The sequence below is a fragment of the Leiobunum rupestre genome, chromosome 8 (genome assembly GCF_980474605.1).
Source record: "Leiobunum rupestre chromosome 8, qqLeiRupe1.1.hap1, whole genome shotgun sequence".
Classification (NCBI taxonomy): Eukaryota; Metazoa; Arthropoda; class Arachnida; order Opiliones; family Sclerosomatidae; genus Leiobunum; species Leiobunum rupestre.
The window spans coordinates 33,164,855-33,185,245 of NC_143391.1; positions in this window are offsets into that span (position 1 = coordinate 33,164,855).

The window sequence follows — 20,391 nt, forward strand, 5'->3', positions numbered from 1 at the left end:
GTATCACAAGCATATAATATATCTATTAGTATCACAAGCATATAATATATCTATTAGTATCACAAGCTTATAATATATCTATTAGTATCACAAGCATATAATATATCTATTAGTATCACAAGCATATAATATATCTATTAGTATCACAAGCATATAATATATCTATTAGTATCACAAGCATATAATATATCTATTAGTATCACAAGCATATAATATATCTATTAGTATCACAAGCATATAATATATCTGTTAGTATCACAAGCATATAATATATCTATTAGTATCACAAGCATATAATATATCTATTAGTATCACAAACATATAATATATCTTTTAGTATCACAAGCATATAATATATCTTTTAGTATCACAAGCATATAATATATCTATTAGTATCACAAGCATATAATATATCTATTAGTATCACAAGCATATAATATATCTGTTAGTATCACAAGCATATAATATATCTATTAGTATCACAAGCATATAAAGTATCTGTTAGTATCACAAGCATATAATATATCTATTAGTATCACAAGTATATAATATATCCATTAGTATTACAAGTATATAATATAGTAACACAAGTATATAATATATCTATTAATATCACAAGGATGTAATATATATATTAGTATCACAAGCATATAATATATATATTAGTATCACAAGCATATAATATATCTATTAGTATCACAAGCATATAATATATCTATCAGTATCACAAGGATGTAATATATCTATTAGTATCACAAGGATGTAATATATCTATTAGTATCACAAGGATGTAATATACCTATTAGTATCACAAGGATGTAATATATCTATTAGTATCACAAGCATATAAAATATATATTAGTATCACAAGCATTTAATATATCTATTAGTATCACAAGAATATAATATATCTATTAGAAGCACAAGAATATAATATATCTATTAGTATCACAAGAATATAATATATCTATTAGTATCACAAGCATATAATATATCTATTAATATCACAAGCATATAATATATCTATTAGTATTACAAGCATATAATATATCTTTTAATATCACAAGTATATAATATATCTATTAGTATCACAAGCATATAATATATCTATAAGTATCACAAGCATATAATATATCTATTAGTATCACAAGCATATAATATATCTATTAGTATCACAAGTATATAATATATCTATTAGTATCACAAGCATATAATATATCTATTAGTATCACAAGCATATAATATATCTATAAGTATCACAAGCATATAATATATCTATTAGTATCACAAGCATATAATATATCTGTTAGTATCACAAGCATATAATATATCTATTAGTATCACAAGCATATAATATATCTATTAGTATCACAAGCATATAATATATCTTTTAGTATCACAAGCATATAATATATCTTTTAGTATCACAAGCATATAATATATCTATTAGTATCACAAGCATATAATATATCTGTTAGTATCACAAGCATATAATATATCTATTAGTATCACAAGCATATAATATATCTATTAGTATCACAAGCATATAATATATCTATTAATATCACAAGCATATAATATATCTATTAGTATCACAAGCATATAATATATCTATTAATATCACAAGCATATAATATATCTATTAGTATCACAAGCATATAATATATCTTTTAATATCACAAGTATATAATAGATCTATTAGTATCACAAGCATATAATATATCTATAAGTATCACAAGCATAAAATATATCTATTAGTATCACAAGCATATAATATATCTATTAGTATCACAAGCATATAATATATCTATTAGTATCACAAGCATATAATATATCTATTAGTATCACAAGCATATAATATATCTATTAGTATCACAAGCTTATAATATATCTATTAGTATCACAAGCATATAATATATCTATTAGTATCACAAGCATATAATATATCTATTAGTATCACAAGCATATAATATATCTATTAGTATCACAAGCATATAATATATCTATTAGTATCACAAGCATATAATATATCTATTAGTATCACAAGCATATAATATATCTGTTAGTATCACAAGCATATAATATATCTATTAGTATCACAAGCATATAATATATCTATTAGTATCACAAGCATATAATATATCTTTTAGTATCACAAGCATATAATATATCTTTTAGTATCACAAGCATATAATATATCTATTAGTATCACAAGCATATACTATATCTATTAGTATCACAAGCATATAATATATCTGTTAGTATCACAAGCATATAATATATCTATTAGTATCACAAGCATATAATATATCTGTTAGTATCACAAGCATATAATATATCTATTAGTATCACAAGTATATAATATATCCATTAGTATTACAAGTATATAATATAGTAACACAAGTATATAATATATCTATTAATATCACAAGGATGTAATATATATATTAGTATCACAAGCATATAATATATATATTAGTATCACAAGCATATAATATATCTATTAGTATCACAAGCATATAATATATCTATTAGTATCACAAGCATATAATATATCTATTATTATCACAAGCATATAATATATCTATTAGTATCACAAGGATGTAATATATCTATTAGTATCACAAGGATGTAATATATCTATTAGTATCACAAGGATGTAATATATCTATTAGTATCACAAGGATGTAATATATCTATTAGTATCACAAGCATATAAAATATATATTAGTATCACAAGCATATAATATATCTATTAGTATCACAAGCATATAATATATCTATTAGTATCACAAGCATATAATATATCTATTAGTATCACAAGAATATAATATATCTATTAGAAGCACAAGAATATAATATATCTATTAGTATCACAAGAATATAATATATCTATTAGTATCACAAGCATATAATATATCTATTAAGATCACAAGCATATAATATATCTATTAGTATCACAAGCATATAATATATCTTTTAATATCACAAGTATATAATATATCTATTAGTATCACAAGCATATAATATATCTATAAGTATCACAAGCATATAATATATCTATTAGTATAACAAGCATATAATATATCTATTAGTATCACAAGCATATAATATATCTGTTAGTATCACAAGCATATAATATATCTATTAGTATCACAAGCATATAATATATCTGTTAGTATCACAAGTATATAATATATCCATTAGTATTACAAGTATATAATATAGTAACACAATTATATAATATATCTATTAATATCACAAGGATGTAATATATATATTAGTATCACAAGCATATAATATATATATAAGTATCACAAGCATATAATTAATCTATTAGTATCACAAGCATATAATATATATATTAGTATCACAAGCATATAATATATCTATTAGTATCACAAGCATATAATATATCTATTAGTATCACAAGGATGTAATATATCTATTAGTATCACAAGGATGTAATATATCTATTAGTATCACAAGGATGTAATATATCTATTAGTATCACAAGGATGTAATATATCTATTAGTATCACAAGCATATAAAATATATATTAGTATCACAAGCATATAATATATCTATTAGTATCACAAGCATATAATATATCTATTAGTATCACAAGCATATAATATATCTATTAGTATCACAAGCATATAATATATCTATAAGTATCACAAGCATATAATATATCTATTAGAAGCACAAGAATATAATATATCTATTAGTATCACAAGAATATAATATATCTATTAGTATCACAAGCATATAATATATCTATTAATATCACAAGCATATAATATATCTATTAGTATCACAAGCATATAATATATCTTTTAATATCACAAGTATATAATATATCTATTAGTATCACAAGCATATAATATATCTTTTAGTATCACAAGCATATAATATATCTATTAGTATCACAAGCATATAATATATCTATTAGTATCACAAGCATATAATATATCTGTTAGTATCACAAGCATATAATATATCTATTAGTATCACAAGCATATAATATATCTGTTAGTATCACAAGTATATAATATATCCATTAGTATTACAAGTATATATTATAGTAACACAAGTATATAATATATCTATTAATATCACAAGGATGTAATATATATATTAGTATCACAAGCATATAATATATATATTAGTATCACAAGCATAGATTATATCTATTAGTATCACAAGCATATAATATATATATTAGTATCACAAGCATATAATATATCTATTAGTATCACAAGAATATAATATATCTATTAGAAGCACAAGAATATAATATATCTATTAGTATCACAAGAATATAATATATCTATTAGTATCACAAGCATATAATATATCTATTAATATCACAAGCATATAATATATCTATTAGTATCACAAGCATATAATATATCTTTTAATATCACAAGTATATAATATATCTATTAGTATCACAAGCATATAATATATCTATAAGTATCACAAGCATATAATATATCTATTAGTATCACAAGCATATAATATATCTATTAGTATCACAAGTATATAATATATCTATTAGTATCACAAGCATATAATATATCTATTAGTATCACAAGCATATAATATATCTATAAGTATCACAAGCATATAATATATCTATTAGTATCACAAGCATATAATATATCTGTTAGTATCACAAGCATATAATATATCTATTAGTATCACAAGCATATAATATATCTATTAGTATCACAAGCATATAATATATCTTTTAGTATCACAAGCATATAATATATCTTTTAGTATCACAAGCATATAATATATCTATTAGTATCACAAGCATATAATATATCTGTTAGTATCACAAGCATATAATATATCTATTAGTATCACAAGCATATAATATATATGTTAGTATCACAAGCATATAATATATCTATTAGTATCACAAGCATATAAAGTATCTGTTAGTATCACAAGCATATAATATATCTATTAGTATCACAAGTATATAATATATCCATTAGTATTACAAGTATATAATATAGTAACACAAGTATATAATATATCTATTAATATCACAAGGATGTAATATATATATTAGTATCACAAGCATATAATATATATATTAGTATCACAAGCATATAATATATCTATTAGTATCACAAGCATATAATATATATATTAGTATCACAAGCATATAATATATCTATTAGTATCACAAGCATATAATATATCTATCAGTATCACAAGGATGTAATATATCTATTAGTATCACAAGGATGTAATATATCTATTAGTATCACAAGGATGTAATATACCTATTAGTATCACAAGGATGTAATATATCTATTAGTATCACAAGCATATAAAATATATATTAGTATCACAAGCATTTAATATATCTATTAGTATCACAAGAATATAATATATCTATTAGAAGCACAAGAATATAATATATCTATTAGTATCACAAGAATATAATATATCTATTAGTATCACAAGCATATAATATATCTATTAATATCACAAGCATATAATATATCTATTAGTATCACAAGCATATAATATATCTTTTAATATCACAAGTATATAATATATCTATTAGTATCACAAGCATATAATATATCTATAAGTATCACAAGCATATAATATATCTATTAGTATCACAAGCATATAATATATCTATTAGTATCACAAGTATATAATATATCTATTAGTATCACAAGCATATAATATATCTATTAGTATCACAAGCATATAATATATCTATAAGTATCACAAGCATATAATATATCTATTAGTATCACAAGCATATAATATATCTGTTAGTATCACAAGCATATAATATATCTATTAGTATCACAAGCATATAATATATCTATTAGTATCACAAGCATATAATATATCTTTTAGTATCACAAGCATATAATATATCTTTTAGTATCACAAGCATATAATATATCTATTAGTATCACAAGCATATAATATATCTGTTAGTATCACAAGCATATAATATATCTATTAGTATCACAAGCATATAATATATCTATTAGTATCACAAGCATATAATATATCTATTAATATCACAAGCATATAATATATCTATTAGTATCACAAGCATATAATATATCTATTAATATCACAAGCATATAATATATCTATTAGTATCACAAGCATATAATATATCTTTTAATATCACAAGTATATAATAGATCTATTAGTATCACAAGCATATAATATATCTATAAGTATCACAAGCATATAATATATCTATTAGTATCACAAGCATATAATATATCTATTAGTATCACAAGCATATAATATATCTATTAGTATCACAAGCATATAATATATCTATTAGTATCACAAGCATATAATATATCTATTAGTATCACAAGCTTATAATATATCTATAAGTATCACAAGCATATAATATATCTATTAGTATCACAAGCATATAATATATCTATTAGTATCACAAGCATATAATATATCTATTAGTATCACAAGCATATAATATATCTATTAGTATCACAAGCATATAATATATCTATTAGTATCACAAGCATATAATATATCTGTTAGTATCACAAGCATATAATATATCTATTAGTATCACAAGCATATAATATATCTATTAGTATCACAAGCATATAATATATCTTTTAGTATCACAAGCATATAATATATCTTTTAGTATCACAAGCATATAATATATCTATTAGTATCACAAGCATATACTATATCTATTAGTATCACAAGCATATAATATATCTGTTAGTATCACAAGCATATAATATATCTATTAGTATCACAAGCATATAATATATCTGTTAGTATCACAAGCATATAATATATCTATTAGTATCACAAGTATATAATATATCCATTAGTATTACAAGTATATAATATAGTAACACAAGTATATAATATATCTATTAATATCACAAGGATGTAATATATATATTAGTATCACAAGCATATAATATATATATTAGTATCACAAGCATATAATATATCTATTAGTATCACAAGCATATAATATATCTATTAGTATCACAAGCATATAATATATCTATTAGTATCACAAGCATATAATATATCTATTAGTATCACAAGGATGTAATATATCTATTAGTATCACAAGGATGTAATATATCTATTAGTATCACAAGGATGTAATATATCTATTAGTATCACAAGGATGTAATATATCTATTAGTATCACAAGCATATAATATATCTATTAGTATCACAAGCATATAATATATCTATTAGTATCACAAGAATATAATATATCTATTAGAAGCACAAGAATATAATATATCTATTAGTATCACAAGAATATAATATATCTATTAGTATCACAAGCATATAATATATCTATTAATATCACAAGCATATAATATATCTATTAGTATCACAAGCATATAATATATCTTTTAATATCACAAGTATATAATATATCTATTAGTATCACAAGCATATAATATATCTATAAGTATCACAAGCATATAATATATCTATTAGTATAACAAGCATATAATATATCTATTAGTATCACAAGCATATAATATATCTGTTAGTATCACAAGCATATAATATATCTATTAGTATCACAAGCATATAATATATCTGTTAGTATCACAAGTATATAATATATCCATTAGTATTACAAGTATATAATATAGTAACACAATTATATAATATATCTATTAATATCACAAGGATGTAATATATATATTAGTATCACAAGCATATAATATATATATTAGTATCACAAGCATATAATATATATATTAGTATCACAAGCATATAATATATCTATTAGTATCACAAGCATATAATATATATATTAGTATCACAAGCATATAATATATCTATTAGTATCACAAGCATATAATATATCTATTAGTATCACAAGGATGTAATATATCTATTAGTATCACAAGGATGTAATATATCTATTAGTATCACAAGGATGTAATATATCTATTAGTATCACAAGGATGTAATATATCTATTAGTATCACAAGCATATAAAATATATATTAGTATCACAAGCATATAATATATCTATTAGTATCACAAGCATATAATATATCTATTAGTATCACAAGCATATAATATATCTATTAGTATCACAAGCATATAATATATCTATAAGTATCACAAGCATATAATATATCTATTAGAAGCACAAGAATATAATATATCTATTAGTATCACAAGAATATAATATATCTATTAGTATCACAAGCATATAATATATCTATTAATATCACAAGCATATAATATATCTATTAGTATCACAAGCATATAATATATCTTTTAATATCACAAGTATATAATATATCTATTAGTATCACAAGCATATAATATATCTTTTAGTATCACAAGCATATAATATATCTATTAGTATCACAAGCATATAATATATCTATTAGTATCACAAGCATATAATATATCTGTTAGTATCACAAGCATATAATATATCTATTAGTATCACAAGCATATAATATATCTGTTAGTATCACAAGTATATAATATATCCATTAGTATTACAAGTATATATTATAGTAACACAAGTATATAATATATCTATTAATATCACAAGGATGTAATATATATATTAGTATCACAAGCATATAATATATCTATTAGTATCACAAGCATATAATATATCTATTAGTATCACAAGTATATAATATATCTATTAGTATCACAAGCATATAATATATCTATTAGTATCACAAGCATATAATATATCTATAAGTATCACAAGCATATAATATATCTATTAGTATCACAAGCATATAATATATCTGTTAGTATCACAAGCATATAATATATCTATTAGTATCACAAGCATATAATATATCTATTAGTATCACAAGCATATAATATATCTTTTAGTATCACAAACATATAATATATCTTTTAGTATCACAAGCATATAATATATCTAGTAGTATCACAAGCATATAATATATCTGTTAGTATCACAAGCATATAATATATCTATTAGTATCACAAGCATATAATATATCTATTAGTATCACAAGCATATAATATATCTATTAGTATCACAAGCATATAATATATCTATTAGTATCACAAGCATATAATATATCTATTAGTATCACAAGGATGTAATATATCTATTAGTATCACAAGGATGTAATATATCTATTAGTATCACAAGGATGTAATATATCTATTAGTATCACAAGGATGTAATATATCTATTAGTATCACAAGCATATAATATATCTATTAGTATCACAAGCATATAATATATCTATTAGTATCACAAGAATATAATATATCTATTAGAAGCACAAGAATATAATATATCTATTAGTATCACAAGAATATAATATATCTATTAGTATCACAAGCATATAATATATCTATTAATATCACAAGCATATAATATATCTATTAGTATCACAAGCATATAATATATCTTTTAATATCACAAGTATATAATATATCTATTAGTATCACAAGCATATAATATATCTATAAGTATCACAAGCATATAATATATCTATTAGTATAACAAGCATATAATATATCTATTAGTATCACAAGCATATAATATATCTGTTAGTATCACAAGCATATAATATATCTATTAGTATCACAAGCATATAATATATCTGTTAGTATCACAAGTATATAATATATCCATTAGTATTACAAGTATATAATATAGTAACACAATTATATAATATATCTATTAATATCACAAGGATGTAATATATATATTAGTATCACAAGCATATAATATATATATTAGTATCACAAGCATATAATATATATATTAGTATCACAAGCATATAATATATCTATTAGTATCACAAGCATATAATATATATATTAGTATCACAAGCATATAATATATCTATTAGTATCACAAGCATATAATATATCTATTAGTATCACAAGGATGTAATATATCTATTAGTATCACAAGGATGTAATATATCTATTAGTATCACAAGGATGTAATATATCTATTAGTATCACAAGGATGTAATATATCTATTAGTATCACAAGCATATAAAATATATATTAGTATCACAAGCATATAATATATCTATTAGTATCACAAGCATATAATATATCTATTAGTATCACAAGCATATAATATATCTATTAGTATCACAAGCATATAATATATCTATAAGTATCACAAGCATATAATATATCTATTAGAAGCACAAGAATATAATATATCTATTAGTATCACAAGAATATAATATATCTATTAGTATCACAAGCATATAATATATCTATTAATATCACAAGCATATAATATATCTATTAGTATCACAAGCATATAATATATCTTTTAATATCACAAGTATATAATATATCTATTAGTATCACAAGCATATAATATATCTTTTAGTATCACAAGCATATAATATATCTATTAGTATCACAAGCATATAATATATCTATTAGTATCACAAGCATATAATATATCTGTTAGTATCACAAGCATATAATATATCTATTAGTATCACAAGCATATAATATATCTGTTAGTATCACAAGTATATAATATATCCATTAGTATTACAAGTATATATTATAGTAACACAAGTATATAATATATCTATTAATATCACAAGGATGTAATATATATATTAGTATCACAAGCATATAATATATCTATTAGTATCACAAGCATATAATATATCTATTAGTATCACAAGTATATAATATATCTATTAGTATCACAAGCATATAATATATCTATTAGTATCACAAGCATATAATATATCTATAAGTATCACAAGCATATAATATATCTATTAGTATCACAAGCATATAATATATCTGTTAGTATCACAAGCATATAATATATCTATTAGTATCACAAGCATATAATATATCTATTAGTATCACAAGCATATAATATATCTTTTAGTATCACAAGCATATAATATATCTTTTAGTATCACAAGCATATAATATATCTAGTAGTATCACAAGCATATAATATATCTGTTAGTATCACAAGCATATAATATATCTATTAGTATCACAAGCATATAATATATCTATTAGTATCACAAGCATATAATATATCTATTAATATCACAAGCATATAATATATCTATTAGTATCACAAGCATATAATATATCTATTAATATCACAAGCATATAATATATCTATTAGTATCACAAGCATATAATATATCTTTTAATATCACAAGTATATAATATATCTATTAGTATCACAAGCATATAATATATCTATAAGTATCACAAGCATATAATATATCTATTAGTATAACAAGCATATAATATATCTATTAGTATCACAAGCATATAATATATCTGTTAGTATCACAAGCATATAATATATCTATTAGTATCACAAGCATATAATATATCTGTTAGTATCACAAGTATATAATATATCCATTAGTATTACAAGTATATAATATAGTAACACAATTATATAATATATCTATTAATATCACAAGGATGTAATATATATATTAGTATCACAAGCATATAATATATATATTAGTATCACAAGCATATAATATATCTATTAGTATCACAAGCATATAATATATATATTAGTATCACAAGCATATAATATATCTATTAGTATCACAAGCATATAATATATCTATTAGTATCACAAGGATGTAATATATCTATTAGTATCACAAGGATGTAATATATCTATTAGTATCACAAGGATGTAATATATCTATTAGTATCACAAGGATGTAATATATCTATTAGTATCACAAGCATATAAAATATATATTAGTATCACAAGCATATAATATATCTATTAGTATCACAAGCATATAATATATCTATTAGTATCACAAGCATATAATATATCTATTAGTATCACAAGAATATAATATATCTATTAGAAGCACAAGAATATAATATATCTATTAGTATCACAAGAATATAATATATCTATTAGTATCACAAGCATATAATATATCTATTAATATCACAAGCATATAATATATCTATTAGTATCACAAGCATATAATATATCTTTTAATATCACAAGTATATAATATATCTATTAGTATCACAAGCATATAATATATCTATAAGTATCACAAGCATATAATATATCTATTAGAAGCACAAGAATATAATATATCTATTAGTATCACAAGAATATAATATATCTATTAGTATCACAAGCATATAATATATCTATTAATATCACAAGCATATAATATATCTATTAGTATCACAAGCATATAATATATCTTTTAATATCACAAGTATATAATATATCTATTAGTATCACAAGCATATAATATATCTTTTAGTATCACAAGCATATAATATATCTATTAGTATCACAAGCATATAATATATCTATTAGTATCACAAGCATATAATATATCTGTTAGTATCACAAGCATATAATATATCTATTAGTATCACAAGCATATAATATATCTGTTAGTATCACAAGTATATAATATATCCATTAGTATTACAAGTATATATTATAGTAACACAAGTATATAATATATCTATTAATATCACAAGGATGTAATATATATATTAGTATCACAAGCATATAATATATATATTAGTATCACAAGCATAGATTATATCTATTAGTATCACAAGCATATAATATATATATTAGTATCACAAGCATATAATATATCTATTAGTATCACAAGAATATAATATATCTATTAGAAGCACAAGAATATAATATATCTATTAGTATCACAAGAATATAATATATCTATTAGTATCACAAGCATATAATATATCTATTAATATCACAAGCATATAATATATCTATTAGTATCACAAGCATATAATATATCTTTTAATATCACAAGTATATAATATATCTATTAGTATCACAAGCATATGATATATCTATAAGTATCACAAGCATATAATATATCTATTAGTATCACAAGCATATAATATATCTATTAGTATCACAAGTATATAATATATCTATTAGTATCACAAGCATATAATATATCTATTAGTATCACAAGCATATAATATATCTATAAGTATCACAAGCATATAATATATCTATTAGTATCACAAGCATATAATATATCTATAAGTAACACAAGCATATAATATATCTATTAGTATCACAAGCATATAATATATCTGTTAGTATCACAAGCATATAATATATCTATTAGTATCACAAGCATATAATATATCTATTAGTATCACAAGCATATAATATATCTTTTAGTATCACAAGCATATAATATATCTTTTAGTATCACAAGCATATAATATATCTATTAGTATCACAAGCATATAATATATCTGTTAGTATCACAAGCATATAATATATCTATTAGTATCACAAGCATATAATATATCTATTAGTATCACAAGCATATAATATATCTATTAATATCACAAGCATATAATATATCTATTAGTATCACAAGCATATAATATATCTATTAATATCACAAGCATATAATATATCTATTAGTATCACAAGCATATAATATATCTTTTAATATCACAAGTATATAATAGATCTATTAGTATCACAAGCATATAATATATCTATAAGTATCACAAGCATATAATATATCTATTAGTATCACAAGCATATAATATATCTATTAGTATCACAAGCATATAATATATCTATTAGTATCACAAGCATATAATATATCTATTAGTATCACAAGCATATAATATATCTATTAGTATCACAAGCATATAATATATCTATTAGTATCACAAGCATATAATATATCTATTAGTATCACAAGCATATAATATATCTATTAGTATCACAAGCATATAATATATCTATTAGTATCACAAGCATATAATATATCTATTAGTATCACAAGCATATAATATATCTATTAGTATCACAAGCATATAATATATCTGTTAGTATCACAAGCATATAATATATCTATTAGTATCACAAGCATATAATATATCTATTAGTATCACAAGCATATAATATATCTTTGAGTATCACAAGCATATAATATATCTTTTAGTATCACAAGCATATAATATATCTATTAGTATCACAAGCATATAATATATCTATTAGTATCACAAGCATATAATATATCTATTAGTATCACAAGCATATAATATATCTATTAGTATCACAAGCATATAATATATCTATTAGTATCACAAGGATGTAATATATCTATTAGTATCACAAGGATGTAATATATCTATTAGTATCACAAGGATGTAATATATCTATTAGTATCACAAGGATGTAATATATCTATTAGTATCACAAGCATATAAAATATATATTAGTATCACAAGCATATAATATATCTATTAGTATCACAAGCATATAATATATCTATTAGTATCACAAGCATATAATATATCTATTAGTATCACAAGAATATAATATATCTATTAGAAGCACAAGAATATAATATATCTATTAGTATCACAAGAATATAATATATCTATTAGTATCACAAGCATATAATATATCTATTAATATCACAAGCATATAATATATCTATTAGTATCACAAGCATATAATATATCTTTTAATATCACAAGTATATAATATATCTATTAGTATCACAAGCATATAATATATCTATAAGTATCACAAGCATATAATATATCTATTAGTATAACAAGCATATAATATATCTATTAGTATCACAAGCATATAATATATCTGTTAGTATCACAAGCATATAATATATCTATTAGTATCACAAGCATATAATATATCTGTTAGTATCACAAGTATATAATATATCCATTAGTATTACAAGTATATAATATAGTAACACAATTATATAATATATCTATTAATATCACAAGGATGTAATATATATATTAGTATCACAAGCATATAATATATATATTAGTATCACAAGCATATAATATATCTATTAGTATCACAAGCATATAATATATATATTAGTATCACAAGCATATAATATATCTATTAGTATCACAAGCATATAATATATCTATTAGTATCACAAGGATGTAATATATCTATTAGTATCACAAGGATGTAATATATCTATTAGTATCACAAGGATGTAATATATCTATTAGTATCACAAGGATGTAATATATCTATTAGTATCACAAGCATATAAAATATATATTAGTATCACAAGCATATAATATATCTATTAGTATCACAAGCATATAATATATCTATTAGTATCACAAGCATATAATATATCTATTAGTATCACAAGAATATAATATATCTATTAGAAGCACAAGAATATAATATATCTATTAGTATCACAAGAATATAATATATCTATTAGTATCACAAGCATATAATATATCTATTAATATCACAAGCATATAATATATCTATTAGTATCACAAGCATATAATATATCTTTTAATATCACAAGTATATAATATATCTATTAGTATCACAAGCATATAATATATCTATAAGTATCACAAGCATATAATATATCTATTAGAAGCACAAGAATATAATATATCTATTAGTATCACAAGAATATAATATATCTATTAGTATCACAAGCATATAATATATCTATTAATATCACAAGCATATAATATATCTATTAGTATCACAAGCATATAATATATCTTTTAATATCACAAGTATATAATATATCTATTAGTATCACAAGCATATAATATATCTTTTAGTATCACAAGCATATAATATATCTATTAGTATCACAAGCATATAATATATCTATTAGTATCACAAGCATATAATATATCTGTTAGTATCACAAGCATATAATATATCTATTAGTATCACAAGCATATAATATATCTGTTAGTATCACAAGTATATAATATATCCATTAGTATTACAAGTATATATTATAGTAACACAAGTATATAATATATCTATTAATATCACAAGGATGTAATATATATATTAGTATCACAAGCATATAATATATATATTAGTATCACAAGCATAGATTATATCTATTAGTATCACAAGCATATAATATATATATTAGTATCACAAGCATATAATATATCTATTAGTATCACAAGCATATAATATATCTATTAGTATCACAAGGATGTAATATATCTATTAGTATCACAAGGATGTAATATATCTATTAGTATCACAAGGATGTAATATATCTATTAGTATCACAAGGATGTAATATATCTATTAGTATCACAAGCATATAAAATATATATTAGTATCACAAGCATATAATATATCTATTAGTATCACAAGCATATAATATATCTATTAGTATCACAAGCATATAATATATCTATTAGTATCACAAGAATATAATATATCTATTAGAAGCACAAGAATATAATATATCTATTAGTATCACAAGAATATAATATATCTATTAGTATCACAAGCATATAATATATCTATTAATATCACAAGCATATAATATATCTATTAGTATCACAAGCATATAATATATCTTTTAATATCACAAGCATATAATATATCTATTAGTATCACAAGCATATAATATATCTATAAGTATCACAAGCATATAATATATCTATTAGTATCACAAGCATATAATATATCTATTAGTATCACAAGCATATAATATATCTATTAGTATCACAAGCATATAATATATCTATTAGTATCACAAGCATATAATATATCTATAAGTATCACAAGCATATAATATATCTATTAGTATCACAAGCATATAATATATCTGTTAGTATCACAAGCATATAATATATCTATTAGTATCACAAGCATATAATATATCTATTAGTATCACAAGCATATAATATATCTTTTAGTATCACAAGCATATAATATATCTTTTAGTATCACAAGCATATAATATATCTATTAGTATCACAAGCATATAATATATCTGTTAGTATCACAAGCATATAATATATCTATTAGTATCACAAGCATATAATATATCTGTTAGTATCACAAGCATATAATATATCTATTAGTATCACAAGCATATAATATATCTATTAGTATCACAAGCATATAATATATCTGTTAGTATCACAAGCATATAATATATCTATTAGTATCACAAGCATATAATATATCTATTAGTATCACAAGCATATAATATATCTTTTAGTATCACAAGCATATAATATATCTTTTAGTATCACAAGCATATAATATATCTATTAGTATCACAAGCATATAATATATCTATTAGTATCACAAGCATATAATATATCTATTAATATCACAAGCATATAATATATCTATTAGATATAATTATTCAGATGTAGTTATATTGCCAATATTACTTTCACAGGCTGCCGCTAATTTTTCAAAAAACGTTTTGGAGAAAAAATAGTGCGTCATATAGTTATTTTTTGAATCAAATTTGAACTGAACCATATGATTTATAAATAAGTAAATAACTCTCTGTATTGTAAATTACACATTTTACTTCGTTAGGTGTAGTAATTTTAAGCCGGGATACCGTGTATCCATCCACGGAATGGTGGAAATAGAACCCTAACTATAGCATGTAGAAACACACGTTTTATTTTAATGACTTATCTCGTAAAAGATATACGATAGACCGACTAGCCGGAATTCCGGATTAAAGATTTGTTGTGGAATTACTTTGAAAAACGTCTCCAGCGAGTAATACGGGTGGTATAGTTGTTATATTAAATGACAGTGTATATATATCCGTTATAACACCCCCCGCGCCGCTGTAGGTCGGTTATGGGCCCTCCTGCATGTCGTGGCTGGGCTGGCTGACTAGTCGTATATCCATTACTGACGAAAGATGTCTCTGGCCTTTTTTATCCATCCTTCTTCACTATGAGTCGCCCGGTGGATGTAGGCTAGCTCCATTTACGCGTTCGTAGAAAAGGAGAAAGCTTCTCTATCGTGGCCGACATTAGCGCGAAACCGAGGAGAAGAAGAAGATACAAAGAATGAGGAAGAGCAGATTTCTGGAGGGAGGACGGAATCCTTCAGCCGTAATAGGCGGCCGCGCACGCCATACTCTTTTTGCGTCTTCTCTTTTTTTTTTTGGTGTTCTCGCTCCGGTACATAGAGAAAACAGTAAGCGCCTTACCTGCACTTTATTTAGGAAGCCGGATTAAGGGCCCATTATCCCTGTATCTTTCTACCTTAAGCTTATCGTTAAGAAAAAACGCGCGCGCACGGGTGGGCGTACTGCCCAACTCGGACAAAGGCAACTTTCCGCTCGTACTTCTGAGAAAGCTATTAGAGTAAATAGGCCTTGGAAGCCTCGGTGCCAGCTTTTCATTCCTTCTAATGTCTTCTTCCCATTTACAGATAAGCTCTCTCGTTTAATTAAAAAGTGAAGAAAACAGCTTTGTCTACCTACATACCTGATACCTCGCGCCAAGAATTGACGGATGAAAGGGACGGTACTAACCCCAAATCGATAATTATATAATTGTTCGGCATTTTAAACCCTCTTTTCCACACGCGGAGATTTATCTAGATTCCAGATTTATAAAATAATGGTTTAATCGGTAATTGTCCTTAAGTTTCCTGCTCTGAAAAGTGAAAATATATCTAATCCTATTGGGTCGAATTCCCAATGGATCGAATCAAAAAATATACTTTCCGAATTGATCGAATTCTAATTTTGCAATCCCATTTATTCGAAAAAGTGTATAAAATATTTTTAGGTTAGGTTAGGTTAGGTAAGGTTAGGTAAGGTTAGGTAAGGTTGGGTTAGGTTAGGTTAGGTTTAATGCTTTCACTTGTGAGCAAACAAAATGTCGGTCGAATGGAACAGTCGGCCGAATGGGATTCGGTTGAATGAGAATCGACCCAATGGGACAAAAGCAAAATATAGGTGTTACATTTTAGGTTTGTCATAATATTTAGTTGATAGTATTTTAATATTTAATTAAACGTAGCTTTTGTTTCGCTCATATCAGTCCACCGCAATTCCTTACCTATTTCAACAACGTATCACGGTAAAAAAGAATATAGTACTTTCTATAAAGTAACATGGCCTTCTTGTTTTAATTAGCTCTTACGTCACTATATTTACCTTTTCCAACACTACGAGCGCGCGCTCGAATCACGAGGAGCTTCCTATTTTCTAACGCGCGTGCAAATCGCGCGTGTTAAAATAATTCTACCAAAGCTCAGTCTTGTGACGTAAGAACAACGTGTTATACTTCTACTTTTAACAAGTTGGATAAGCGTAAAACATTTATAGAAAGAACTATTGACCGTCGATAACCGGCTTCAAAATTCGTCTTAGACATTTCAAAACGCGTTTTATCAATTGAATAAATTTCCAGTTTAATCAAAATACCATTTACGTATCGCGCTTTATTATTGAGGTTCTATTTACTAGAGAAAATTGATTGGTTGGCAGTTGGAATGAACTGTAGAGGTTGACGTTTGCATTTGAACAAGTTGCGAAATAAGTTGATTTCTTTGCTGTTGCAATATCAACAGATGGCGCTGTGGCATTCATTATGAAAAGCTTTCGGGACTGTGGAAACCGGCATCTACTAATAAGCGGTTTGGATACGTTTCGAACTATGGCAGTAATAAAATCACTACGATAGTAGTATAATTTTGGAAATCACAGTCGTTATTTCAGCAGCTAAGAACTTATAAATATGATTAATTTAATCTATTAGGACCGACACAGAAATCGAGCCATATAAACGAAATCCCTAAACGTAATAAAAATATTACTTTCTAATCATTTCAAAATAATCGAGTAAGACCTTAACGTAAAAGATACGCGAGATTTATTAGATAATACAGTTACTCGAGTCTGGCTTTTACATTATGTAAGATCTTAGATTTTTATTCCCGGGAAATAACGCGTTTCAGATTAATGAAATTCTGATATTTAGGACGCGATATTTTAGGCCCCTGAAAATTTTCAATTAAAATCAATTTCAATCTAACTTCGTTCGCCTGTCTGAGAGAAAAGATTCCTCAGCGAGTAAAAATTATCCACCAATTTCCAACAGACGGTGGTTCTCTCCTTTTTTGCTAGGTCTGCTACGTTTCACATTTCAACAACATATCTTAATTCCGCGATTTAAAGAGAAAAAAGGGTTATTCAATAACGCATACTCTAAAAACTTTAATTTTTTTCTCGACTCTCTCGCCCATTTTTCGTCCCGGAATTTTAAATTAGGACCAAAAATCCTTAATCATCCGAGGAATTAAAAATAAAACGAACGTTGTAATTCGCTAAGAAGTATAAAGACCTACCATACCATCGTTTTGTTCGTTAGGCTCGGATTTTCCACTCTAATTAAAATTAGGTTCTTTTCAAGCAGTCCTTTGTGCGACAGATTTTAAAAACGCGAATGAAGAATTTGATAGATATTTTTTCACGGTTTTGAAAGTGAACAAATTACGCTATTCTTCGTGTTATTAAATTTCTTAGAA